Consider the following 14,556-nt stretch of genomic DNA (forward strand, 5'->3'; position numbering starts at 1 on the left):
CTCGATATGACCTCGAATCTCTGCATATAAACATGAATAGGTTCATGACTAGTCCAAGTAAACCCCAGGGTCTTCGCAAACGATGTGATTGGGCCCACTAAACGCAAGATCCAGGATTCAATGTCTCACCTGCCCCCAAGCTCTGCTTCGATGTCATCCTTGGAGGATAGTCAGGGGGATATTAGGTAATGTTTCCAGGATTGTTTACTATTTATTTCCATTTTGAAAGAACCTATCCTTACTTCCAGGCATCCTGGTGTAAACAAGAGATAGCAAAACCATTCATCTATAGTTAGAACTGAACCCAGCCCTGCCCCTGGGATTTGAAGGTTTCTTTTTTTATTATTTTATTTTATTTGCCTCTTCATATCCTGTTTCTGGCTGTTCCTGGAAATAAGAAAGCTGAAAAAACACAAGAAAAATTATTCTCCCTACATTTAGCCAGTAATATAGAAAGTACCAGATATCTCACAGGAAAGTGTTTTCATATGAGAAATCCAAGTCAATTTTGCCAGACCCAAGAGGTTTGAATATAGTATTTTGGAGAAGGTTGGGAAAATTATTCAAAGTTCTTGATACCGATCTCCAAATCATATTTTCAAACTGTTTGAGGTTTGCTTTTGCTAATACTAGCCCACAGAGACATCTACACCTTTTTAATGCCTTCCTTTGGGCTTGATTTAACTTCCCTTAAAGTCAATTGGAGTTTTTCAGTAGATTTCAAGGAGGTCATGATCTGATCTTTGAGATAGAAAACTAAAGTACCAGCATAGTCCCCTTTGCAAACAATGGTATGGTTAGAGTGAGATAATTTAAGAAACCAACTTTCAGCTTCCAAATATTTACCTCAGACTAAAACTAAATTGAAAACTACACTGGTTAGGTGGATCCATTTTTAAAAAAAAAATCCTAGTGCCCTTGAAGACAATGTCAGAATTCCCATTGACTTTAATGGGACCACGATTTTACCTCATTATCATGGTTGCTGGGGTGTCAATGACCATGATTTTTATCGCCTTCCCCAAATCCTGCACCCCTAAAGTCATATTTTTCCACCATCGGATTTATGACTATCTACTTAAAGCCTTAATTGTTGTTAACTATTATTTATAAATACCTTTCTTGTAAATTCCTAGCTTGTAAATTACTCTTGTGTAATTCTGTGAAAGTAAAAACAGGTACTTCATGTACCAGTAACATGTCTGTGTAATATAATATGTTGTATGCATTGCTGCTGTAATAGTTTTTCTTCACAGAGTATTGTTGCAATTTTTCATAAGCATTTCAATAAATTATACTTTATAAACAGACATTTTAATACTATAACAATTTTCAAAATAATTATTAAACTCTTGCCTCAATCTTACAAAAATATACAAAAATAAGTTCTTATTAAAAAGCCTGACAAACTATAACTTTAAAGGGACAATAACAGGTGATAAGCAATGAAAGATGCAATGCTAATAAAAGTTATAATGCTAAGTAAGGCAGGAGGTTGAAAGTCAGTCTTATAGGGCAGCTGTGAGGTTCTAAAGGAAGCTAGTTCAGTAAAAGAGATATTGAATGAAAAGAAAGATTGATTGCCAGATAGTAGGTTCTGCATCTGGCCTTCTTTATTTCAAATGGATCCACGTTTAGTAGCACATGAATTGTATTAACAGTAAACTATTCTGTTCTGAACTATTTTGTTTCATTATATCTTATGTGAGTAAAGAATTCATTGGTTTGTAAAATACACACACAGAAACACCATTATGTATCTATTAATTCCTTGGAATTTTTTCTTCCATCAGGATAAAAATTGTTCATTTAAACAAAATTTTATTTGTGGCGGCTTCCTACTAGCATGTTAGCAACATCACATGTTGGAAGGTAATAGCCTACATTGGATGTGGAGAGTCAAAATGCTGCCTTTGCAGAGTCTCCTGCATAAGGAGTCATCCATCTATCCCAGCAACTTCTGCTGGGGAAATAAGCCAGCCTCTCCCATTAGCAAGGAATCTGGCAATTTGCCCCATACTGTCTTGCTCTGATAGGAGTCACTTTAATGCACTGAATTTGTTTTGCACATAAAGAGTGCTGCATGTAAGACTCCTGCACAGAAATCTTTATGCTGTGAAGGCCAATGTTTATGCACATACACTTAGGTACATAAAAAAAATTGAAAAGGATAACAAATATTTATGTTCTCCAATTGTGTGTGTTAAAATCTATATATATCTTTCATGTGTTTTAAAATATAAAAATAGCTATTTATTAGAAAATCCTGAAAATAGAATGTATAGCCTAAACTCAAAAGCTGAGGACAATAGTCAAAGTAGACTGTATTTTTTTTTAACTTTTGGACAATATTTTACTTTTATGCAAGTCAGTCAAAATATGTGTTCATTTTTATTTGTCAATCTATTATAGTGTAAAGAACATCAAAACCCTCATTCTCTCTTTTCCTGGATGATACTATATATTCAGACATACAAATGCCGAAATGCAGGAAGTGACAGTTTCTTTCAGTTGTAATTTTAGCACAGTGGCTCTCAAACTTTTGTATTGGTGACACGTTTCACATAGCAATCCTCTGGGTACGTCCACACTACCCTCCGGATCGGTGGGTAGCGATTGATCTATCGGGGATCGAAACATCGTGTCTCGTCTAGACCCGATAAATCAATCCTTGAACATGCTCTCATCGACTCCGGAACTCCACCAGGGCGAGAGGCAGAAGTGGAGTCGATGGGGGAGCTGGGGCCGTCGATCCCGCTCCGTGAGGATGGGAGGTAAGTTGAAATAAGATACATTGACTTCAGCTATGCTATTCCCATAGCTGAAGTTGCGCATCTTACATCAACCATCCCTAGTGTAGACCAGGCCTTTGAGTGCGATCCCTCACCCTTATAAATTAAAAACACTTTTTAATATATTTAACACCATTATAAATGCTGGAGGCAAATCAGGGTTTGGGGTGGAGGTTGACAGCTCACGACCCCCCCATGTAATAACCTGGCAACCCCCTGAGGGGACCTGACCCCCAGTTTGAGAACCCTTGTTTTAGGAAAATGTGTTAGAACAGAGTTGCTAAACTGTAACTTGATTTGATGACAGCAATAGCAAGCACTGAAAGGTAAAGCGTTCAGATTTGGTATTTTAAAATATGCTTTGAATTAATGTGGTTTGGTTTGCTTTTTCAAATAAACAATGCTTCGCCTTGAAGATTCCTACAGAATGTTCTCTAAAGATAATTGAGCATTCCCAGAAGATTGCTTTGATGATATTTTGCTCTAGGGTTAGCAGATGTGGGAGAACGAAGTATCCAAGACTTCTGCAGTATTAGGTGTGATCCTTCTTAAAGAAGTGAGACTAAAACTAGAATATTCAATACACTTGATCATTTTAAAACATGAAAATACAAGTTAGCAACAACAACAAAAAATCAGTAGTATCAGCTTGAGATGGATCCTGTCTGAATTCGACCACATTGTCATCCCCACCGCAAACTTTGGGAAAGTTTGGATCCCAGTCAGAACTTCATGTGTTGGGCAGGCTCAGTCTTTGCTAAGAGTGGCTGTGGTATAGACTTAATTAAAAATCCCCATTGTTCATTAAATCTTACACGTTTATAGAAACTGTTCTCTATAACCCTCACATTTCTTCAGTGTCTTGCAAAGGCAGAGCTATGTCGCAGTCCAAAGCAATCCTTCACTTGAAGAGTGATAGACTAGGTGATTTAATAGTTATTTTTCAATCTAACCTCAATGAATACTATATATGCAGAATAGTTGTGACAGCAGGTATAAAAATAATTAGTAGCCCCTCCCCTCATTTATTTATCTCTTTATTTAATAGCTACACTGAAGTATCATCCAAAAGATCAAGCCCCTGTGGTGCCGGCATTGAACAAAAAAATACAAAGACATGGCACCCTTGAGCCCAGGATCTCATGGTTGAAGAAAAATGACCCAAAGAATGCGGAAAGGGATGTTACTAATCATATATGCTTTTTATATGCTTTTAATTTTTAAAATTAAACATTTTAAAGATGCCAGCTATCACCATCTGGCCATCTATAGTTGGCTGACTTCCTATAGGAATTGTGGCAGAGCTAAATCTTGGAGATATGTTCAGTGTGTAAGAGACAGTGTGTAAGAAGGTGTAGACATGTTTGTGTAAGAAGCCAACAAATGAGCAGAGGAGGCTGCCTTCCTTGGCATATTATCTATATATAATGTATCATATTTACAGAGTGTCTAGAATGTAGTGCACTCTTTTTTTATATTGCTATCTTCATAACTTTGAAAATACTGAAGTATTTAAAATAACAGAATTGTTTGCCTGCATGTGTAATCTGGGCAGGGGTTGGGAAAAGGTCTTTTTCATTGTGTGTTTAATCTGTTTCTGTAGCTGTATTGATGGTTACCTAGCAAATAACCATAGCAAGGGAATTAATTGGTTGTGCTGTAAGGTGGGAATAGTAGATTTGTGATTCTGATGCATAAATAAAGTAAAAATTTGTCAATCTAGATATTTTTAATTTGAAAGATAGCATTATGTTGGTGGAACCATATGTCTTATTTTCACTCTTTGACCTATTGATGGAATCTTGGCTACAGTATTCATGAAGGATGTAGGAATCGTAGCTCAGAAATATGAAAAAATAATGTGCCCTGTTCATTTTCTATTGATGATAATGATATACATGATGATAATGATAATGATGATAATGATATACATACCTGACTTGTGGAGCAACAAGTTCTAAAGTCTCAAAATAAGACCCCATTCCTTTGTCTAAACAGTTCACATAACAGACTTTTATTACCATTGAGTAAATTGGCATTAGGTTTATAATTTTTAAATTTAAGATATTTTCTGGGGATTTTTTTACAGCATTATCTTGAAGCCTAGTGTACTCTTTCACTTCTTTTTTAAAAAGGAGGGAGTTCTTATTGCTTGTGTTAACCAACTAATGAATGAAGCTCCCTATATATCCAATCCATAAAAAAATTACAGTTTAGGTAAAGGTCCTTGCTAATACCTCAGTTCTGTTCTGCTGAGATAATCTCTGGGATTGAGAGAAGACTTTGTTCTGTTGGCCTATTTATGTCTTCTCTGAGACAACAATGGTGCCAGCTGCTGCCAATTGTGGTGTTAGTTTTTACGATGTGGACACTAGTTTACCAGAAACTGAAATATAACAGCAACACTACAAGGGGCACCGAACAGCTGTAGAGTGCAATAATTTTATATTGACATTTAATAGCAAGAGCTAATATGTTTTTCTTTTTTCTTTTCTTTTCTTTTTTTTAATTTGTTTTGATTTTAGTGTATCACTTTTGCAATATCATCCACTATTTGAAATCTGGTAATCAGGTATTTCCCATATAATATGTGGACCACTTAACTAATGATGCTTTCGCCCAATAGCAGAATCAATTTTCTACCAATAAAAATGCATTTTACTACTGCAAAAATAAATCCTCATCTTCTGACAGAAGACGCATGATTTTTAAATACAGGTCTGTTGCATCTTACGCACATTTAAAATGCGCAATTTCAGCTTTACACGGTTGGCAAAAACAAAACAAAAAAAAAGAGAAAAATAACAATTTTAATACTGTACCAGCAGTGCAGGCAATTCCACCAGCCATTACACTCAATATAATTTTGACTATTTGCGATTTTCGCTTTACACGCTGACTGCGGAACGTAACCACAGCGTAAGATGCATGCACAAAGCAGTTACATATTTTTCAGAATATGCTAGAGTGCATGCCCATGTATCTCAGATTGAAACTGAGTCACTATATAAGCTATCAGCAGTGTGGCTGAGATTTTTTTTTAATGTCATAGTATTGGAGTATTGGGAGGTGCATGTGTGTATACACATATAAATCTGTTAATGTACTCTGTGTGTAATTTTTTAAAAAAAGTATTGTTGATTTGTTAATTACCTATGAAACAGTTGCAATAGGTTATTATAAAGATTTATGAACATTCTTGCCATGAACTAAATTCAGCCACACACACTAAAAATATTTTGTTTATATTCAGCAAACCTCAGATAAAGTATTGCACAAGAAGTTGTTGCCATATGTTGGGTAGCGAGGAGGGTTGTTATTATTCTTACTATAATAACAGTTTTCCCCAGGAAAATCTATGGTACTGGGATAGGGCATCAAACAAATATTGGATGACAATGTATTTCTAAAATGTTTAAAATATATTTTAAAATGTAAACTGATCATCAAGGGTATAGTTTAACACAGAATAACATATAGCTCCCAATGGAAAAACAAAAAACAGTTATACATGCAATATTGCTAAGACACACTGACTCTTCTGGAATAGTAGAGCATTTCCACATCCCTCAAGTTTCAGATATATTTGGCAATTCTTAGCAGAATTCAGATGATTTCCAAGTTCTCAATTACACTGCACTTCCTTTGCCATCACTCTAATTATAAGGTTCTCTCTTCCTTTCAGGTGCAAGTCAAAGGTGTATAACATGATTGGGTGATTAACTTAATTCATATTGGTGTTTAAATGCTAGCTTCAGTAGTTCATTGACCTTTGGGGAACACTGCAAGACACATCTATTTGAGTGGGCTGTCACAGAGGATCGGGTATTGTGGCAGGGCTGTTTTGTATTCTGCTGTCTTTTTATTTGGAAACCTGGGATCTTTGATAGAAGCCACTTTTTACTTTTTATACAAATCAAAATCAACATAAACAGATTTAACAAAGAATTTTGCACTCTAGGCTTATTCTGATTTATGCAGAATAAATTGCATAGTTCTAATCTCTTCAGTACTACAATTGGAAATCATAATGTATAGGTAAATGAAAAATGTAGTACGTTCATTGTGTTCTCATGACATCATATTGGGCCAGATCCAAATCTCAGTGATGTCAACAGAATCTTTCCATTGACTTCAGCTAGCTTTGCAGCAAACCCATTGGTTCAAGTTACATGTTTCCACAGTTTGTATTACATTGTGTGTATGAGTTAACTAGATCTGTAAATGGAACGGTTCCATAAAAACATGTCTTGAATATGGGTTCAATAGCTGTGCTACACAGTAAGTGGTACTACAAAAATTATTAATTATGTAGTGTTCTTTGCCTTCAAAGCTCTGGCTGATAAGTTGAAAGCAAAGTATGTCTAATTACTAAATAATGGTGTACAACAGTGATTTTAAAAAAAAATAATACACTGTGTATCAGTTGAATTATAATACAATTGTGGTGGAAAAATACCTTTTATGAGCACTGAGGTATTAGCATCTCCACCAGTGGGGCTTGTTTAAAATAGATTATAATCTATATATCATGTTAAAATAATGTGTACATTTGTGTGGTAGTGGTGATAGTAAGTTGCATAGGATCATTCATCAGCTCAGTTTATATTTATTTAGCTTTGGGGTTTGTTAGGTTCGATGCATGGTACCTTAGGGAGAAGCAGAATGTGCTTGCTGTCCAGTGATGCCATCTTTTCTATTTCAAATAGAGGTTACAGACACTGAGAAAGGTAGTGGATTGACTCCAAATCACAGAGTTTAGTTTGATAGGGCTGGAAATGCTTTTGAATAAACTATACAGGACTCAGCTAGTTTTTTTCCTTTTTGTCCTACAATACTTTAGATTTAGTTTGAGTCAATTCTAATTCAGTTTTACACAGATTATCCTTTCATAAACTTAATTACTATTCTTTTCCTAATGTGCCCCCAAGGAGCAGTTATTTTACTGCAGTTATAGAAAATGAACAGTGGAGAAAAATCTGGCTCTACAGAATACTAGTCTCTTTATCTTTACCAATTATTTTTCCCTCTGCTGTATGGAAGACAGTTGCAATGATACTGTCATTTAAGTGATACGATCTTAGAATTAAATTAAAATGCAGAGCCCCCCAGACTGATGGCCAGAACTCGGGCAGTGTGAGTGCCACTGAAAATCAGCTCGTGTGTCGCCTTCGGCACCCATGCCATAGGTTGGCTACCCTTGATCTAGAGAATGCTATTGAACACATCTTTTGAGAATTTTCAGTGAGCCCTCCATATGAATCTCCATTCCCTGTGCCTAATTTTCTGAAATCTCTTGATCACACAATAACAATCTTCATTCCAGCGAAGGAAAAATGCACCAGTGTTGGCCATAAGGGTAGTTAAAGAGGAAGAGAAGGTTTTACACACTTGACAAGGAGTTAGTACTGGAACTCTTTAAATGGTGCCACACCAGACTGAGGCATGCCAGACTGAGGCATGCAGTTTCGTTAGTAAGGGCTGACACCAAAACAATCCTTGCAGATCTGATTAATTTTCAGGTTGTTCATGAACTAGAATCTCCATGCAAAATGTTCATCTGCTTCCCTGCCAGCACTGGGATTCCTCCAATACCTATCGTTGTCTTCAAAAGGCGAGGATAGCCAGTTATTTCTATCTTTGTCACCAAATAACTCACTCTTTTCTACCCTAGACCTTTAAACAGAAATGGATGTGTGCTTCCCTTATCAGTCTTTGACTTCCTGTTAAGGACAACCAGTTCCTAAAGGGTCTTTTGGGGAGCCTCTCAACTTCTCATAGGTATTCATTAATCCACATTATGTCATTGATGCTTCTGAGACTATTACAAATAAAAAAGTATCAGATGGGTAGCCGTGTTAGTCTGGATCTGTAAAAGCAGCAAAGAATCCTGTGGCACCTTATAGACTAACAGACGTTTTGGAGCATGAGCTTTCGTGGGTGAATACATGCATGCATCCGACAAAGTGGGTATTCACCCACAAAAGCTCATGCTCCAAAATGTCTGTTAGTCTATAAGGTGCCACAGGATTCTTTGCTGCTTTTACAAATAAAAAAAAATATCCTTCTGTTTGTGGGGTGGGGAGGAAATCACATGATCTCTAGAGAAGATGGCTGCCTAGCTCCTGGCCTCCTCACCCACTAATCCTCATCAATGAAGGGCTCTCAGGTATCTAAACCATAACTTTTCTATAAGAAATTTGCTAACTAGATGAGGGGGACACTTTTTTGTTGTGGTGTGATGGATCCTGCTGACAAAAATAGAAACGCCAAACAACCCAAGTCTGAATCTCCAGAGCAAGGTAAGAATGAGGAAATCCAGCAGTCTCTCACACTGGACTTTGTGGCTATGGAGTACTTTCTAACTACCAAATTTGATCTTTTATCTCAAGATATCTTGAGCTCGCTAATGATGAGGGAGAATACGAACTAAGAAAAACTACCATAAAAGCAGGTGAAACAAGATGATGTTGAAAATAGATCACACAGTTTGTGATTAGTGGGGGTCCCTGAAGGGCTGGCAATTAAAAAAAAATCAATAACAACAATTAGCTTTCTCCAGAATACCCTGAGTTACTAGGATTGGATCCCATGTTCCTTTCCTTGGAGACTGAAAGAGCTCAGTGAGTGGCAGAGAAGAAAGCAATAATAACCACAAACCCATCATCTTTAAATTGCTATGATTTAATGACAAAATTAAGCTGATGTCTGGTGCTAGGCAAAAGGGAACTCTTAAGTAAAAGGCTTTTAAATTTTCTTTGTATCCAGACTTCTCTGTAAATTTAAGCAAGAAGAGAGCAGAGCTTAATGTCATCAAACAAGCTCTTGGGATCAGAAATTAAATACAGTCTCAAATATCCTGCAGTCTTCATAATGATGCTAACAGACTCTGTGAAATACTTCAGTACCTTGTTGGATGCTTGGCAAGCACTGCAGGAATTGAAATCAGATCTCACTAAGGGTAAAAGCATGATCTTCTCATAAAAGAAAATAAAATGGAGAGTATAAGCTCTCAAGAAAAGGATCTGTGATTGAGAAAACTAGGAAACTCATGAACATATAGTTTACATATTTGAAATATTTTATAGTGTTATAACATATGAGTACTGTTAGACAAGATATTTAGCATAGCTTGATAATCAACATTTTCAATATATTGAAAAGTCAACATAAATATATCTAGATATTTATAATAATTATATTACTCTTATTAGAGAAATAAGGTGGGTAAGGTAATATCTTTCTCACCAACAGAAGTTGATCCAGTGAAGATATTACCTCACCCACCTTGTCTCTCTATTATTCTGGGACCAACATGGTTGCAACAACACTGCACACAACAGTGGAATGTGTTACTCTTATAACATTTCTACTTATATTTTTATCTATATTTATTTTTAATATATACATGAAATTAATATATTCATAACTATTTGTGTGTTATTTGTGAATACCTGTATCACCTTATATGGGCATTTGTGTGTTTATTTTTATGTTTCTACCCATACTTAAAGTGTATATGTTTATAATATGCATATGGTGGTAATATTTATATTTATTTGCGCACATACTATCATTTGTGTCACTTTATATTTACCATTTGCATTAGACTATTGGTATAAATATTTACATGCCATGTGCATATTAGAATTTATATATTATACTATTATGCATTCATATCTATGAAGCAATAAGCTTCATTCATTTATATACACTGGGGCATGGTATTTTGGTAAATATATTTCCAACAGATTCATAATAAATATGTATTGTGGATGGGGAGGAGGAGAGTGTGTGCAGGTATACGCCATCTGGGAACTGAATGTGCCCATGTTGGAAGTCCAGGATGTTAATGGTAAAATGAGTGGTATATTTTCCTTTTGTATGGAGAGGCACTTGAAGGCTGTCAATCTATTTGGTGTCAATTAGCAGCTGACCAGTCACTGCTTTTTTTCATGAACCCTCCAAGAGAATCAAAACTTTGAGGCACTTAAAATCAAATGGATGTCATATAACTTTACTTCAAGAGACCCATTTCAGGAATGAACATGCAGACAGAATTAAAAAAACATGGGTGGGACATGAATACCACTGCTCTTTAAAATCCAGAAGCAGGAGAATAGCAATACTAATCCACAAGCGCCTAACTTTTGAATATATTCAGTCATAATCAGATCCAGAGGGCAAAAACATAATAATTGATGGCATTTTCAATACTAAGAGATTATTTTTGGAGCGTGTATATAAGCCTAGAGGTGGGAACATACCTTTATTGAAGAAATAACTGGCATTGTTTCCAACAGAGTTGATATGTCCCATGTCCCAGTGGTGCTAGAAGGAGATTGGAACACTGTCATTGATGATATCTTAGACAAATCTCAATGTTTTTAGCAAAAATCTCAGGCCTTTGCAAACCACTCATTATCCTTAGTGAAGGTTATTGGACTAGTGGATATTTGGAGAATGAAGCATCCTACAAAGCATGACTACACATATTTCTCCATAATTCATGATTACTATTTCAGGTTAGATTTTTTTTATGATATCTAAAATACTATTTCCTGCATGTCTGGAGGAGGAAGTTGGTAATATCGTCTTTGATCATGCTCCAATTTCTCTTCACATAGATACTTGTCATAGTGCTACAAGATTCTCAAGATGGAAGTTAAACACACATCTAGTGAGAGACCCTACATTTCTTCATATTATTGAAGCATCCATTACAGCTTCTTGAAGGAAAATAAAAATACTGTCTCCTCTACTACAACTTTATGGGAAGCATTACCTTAACGGGAGAATGTATAAAATTCACATCTGAAAAGAGTACAAAAATGAATGAATTACTTAATTCTTTGACAGAGGAGGTTGATAATTTTGGGGGGAAAATAAAGATCCTCACAATAATGAGCTGATGCACTCTCTCATTGTTTCAATATACAAATACAATGAACGTATGTCCACCAATATTGAATTTATTGCTTAACGATTCAACAGAGGAATTATGAATTGTGGGATAAAGCAAGCAAGCTCCTAGTGAAGAAAATTAAAATGGCTTCATCCAATGGTACTGTATTCTCTTTGTTACAGGACAATACATTTTCTGTACTAGAACCTGTTAAAACTAACAGGCAGTTTAAAAACTTTTATGAATTCCTTTACATATCTCATGATCAGTTCAATTCCAATATATTTGACCAATTCTTGGAGGGACTACCCCTAAATACATTATCAGTACCTCCATCTTCTTGTTCTTCAACTCTTAGCCAGACAGCCGGCTGTAACGATCGTTCACCATTTGGTCCATTCTTGCCCAACCACAAAGGGTTGACCACTTAAGAGTCCAACATCGGAACAGATTTGATGAACCCATGTAATAGGGCATCTGCCTCTAGGCCACCTCTCCCCCTCAGTTGGTGGAATTTTGTCCTGGAGGTTACAAGCCACCCGGAGAATGGCATTCGCTGGTATGTCTTTGCTGGCATCCTTGCGACATGTCGGAAAAGCATAAAGTGCCGCCTGCGGACAATGGCCCCACTAGTCTGTAGATCAAAGTGACCATAAACATCTGCATTACTGATGAAGTCATTCCACTTTATGCGCAATACATGACATTGACATTTTGCTTGGAAAGTACCTCCATCTGATTATATGGATTAAGATCTCTCTCTCTAGAAGAAAACTCTATTAGAAGTTAAACAAGCAATTATCTTACTCAACTTCAGCACAGTGCTTGAGTGTGATGGTTTTCCAGCAGAATTTTATAAGACATTTATCAATCAGTTAGTACTGATACAGACGTCTACAATGAAATAATGTCACGAGATATGATGACAGCAATAATTACTCTAATTCGAAAGAAAGACATGGATGGTCTTCACTGTGGAGTTTACCGCCCACCTCGCTGTTGAACACAGATTACAAATACTGACAAAGATTCTTGCTTCACACTTAAACAACATTGCTCCATCAATCATTCATGAGGACCAGATGGGTTTTATTCGCAGCAGATCAGTGGTAGACAACACTCTAAAGATATTCCAGGCACAAACAACTGATGCTCCAGCTGCTTATCCTATTGTTAGATGCTGGAAAGTGGACTGGCCATATATACAAGCAGTCCTGAGAAAATTTGCATTTAAATTTCTCACCTGGATTAATATTATTTACAAATCATTCCTTGCCTCTCTTCTGAAGTATAGTTATCTTCTCCACTTTCCTGTTAAATTGAGGAATGCATCAGTGATGCCCTGTATTACCTCTACTATTTGATATAGCCATGGAACTGCTGACAGCATGTATCAGACAGACAACATCCATTGAAGGATATACCATCTGGGATAAAGAGTAAAAGATTAGTCTATACATGGCTGACATTCTGTTCACTCTCAAAAATCCCTCATCTTCAATTTCACTGCTAGGATCTGCAGTAAACTGCTTCAGTGAAATATCTGGATTTCAGATAAACTGGAATAAGTCTTGATTAATTAATGTTTCTTGTAGACCAAATATCTCTCATATACAGTCATTGTGCTTTCATAACCTATTAGGCATCAGGATATGTTCTGATTTATCAATAATAGTATCTGAAAACATGGATGTCATACTCTGAGAAGTGACAAATGATACGGAGAAATGGTGTCCACTATCAGTATGTTTATTGGGAAAGATAGAAGCTATTAAAATGAGTGTAGGACCAAGATGTATGTATATGCTTAGCTTAATTCCACTTAAATTTCCTGCTTCAACTTTTGAAAGAAGAAGTAGAGTTGTACAAAACTTCTTATGGATTATGAAGATACCACAGAAATCCCACAAGATACTTAAGAAATGATGTCCAAATTGGTGAGTAAGAATACCTGATTTGTATTTCTATCATGTGGCTTTTCAATTAAGATTTTTAATAATTGTCCTACCAACTCTTCACAAGCCCCAATGTGGCTTGAGATTGAAGAAAAAATTGCTAACCCTGTTGCTCTCTCTCTGAACTTCCATTTTTAAAATGGTTGCCTGCACCTTTAAGAAAAAAAACACAGTAGTTACCTCCTCTTGGAGTGTTCTTCAGAAAATCAAGTCAGTTACCACTTCTAATCTCACCAATTCTACTTACATGCCAAAATAATTCCAGATTTAAATTTGCTAATAGCTAGAAACTGAAGGCCATCTGGCTATCCAATGGCAAATTTAGCCTTCTTTACAGACTTTCATGGTAAATAGCAGCAACCAATAGAGTAAGATCCTTTTCTACTCAAAATTATAAAGAAACTGTGGAACTGTTAGCAGGCCACAAATAACTCACTCTGGTTTCTCTTCAGGTCATAGATTCATAGACTCTAGGACTAGAAGGGACCTCGAGAGGTCATCGATTCCAGTCACCTGCCCTCATGGCAGGACCAAATACTGTCTAGACCATCCCTGATAGACATTTATCTAACCTACTCTTAAATATCTCCAGAGATGGAGATTCCACAACCTCCCCAGGCAATTTGTTCCAGTGTTTAACTACCCTGACAGTTAGGAACTTTTCCCTAATGTCCAACCTAAATCTCCCTTGCTGCAGTTTAAGCCCATTGCTTTTTGTTCTATCATTAGAGGCTACGGTGAACAAGTTTTCTCCCTCCTCCTGATGACACCCTTTTAGATACCGGAAAACTGCTATCATGTCCCCTCTCAGTCTTCTCTTTTCCAAACTAAATAAACCCAATTCTTTCAGCCTTCCTTCATAGGTCATGTTCTCAAGACCTTTAATCAGTCTTGTTGCACTTCT

At 36.3% G+C, this 14,556-nt stretch overlaps 1 protein-coding gene across 1 annotated transcript in view; it reads left to right on the forward strand.

Moving 5' to 3' along the window:
• Positions 1-14,556, forward strand: part of ROBO1 (roundabout guidance receptor 1) — a 1,059,329-nt gene that overhangs the window by 440,464 nt on the left and 604,309 nt on the right. The gene's annotated exons all lie outside the window — the stretch shown is intronic.

The sequence above is a fragment of the Gopherus flavomarginatus genome, chromosome 1, assembly GCF_025201925.1.
Source record: "Gopherus flavomarginatus isolate rGopFla2 chromosome 1, rGopFla2.mat.asm, whole genome shotgun sequence".
Lineage (NCBI taxonomy): Eukaryota > Metazoa > Chordata > Testudines > Testudinidae > Gopherus > Gopherus flavomarginatus.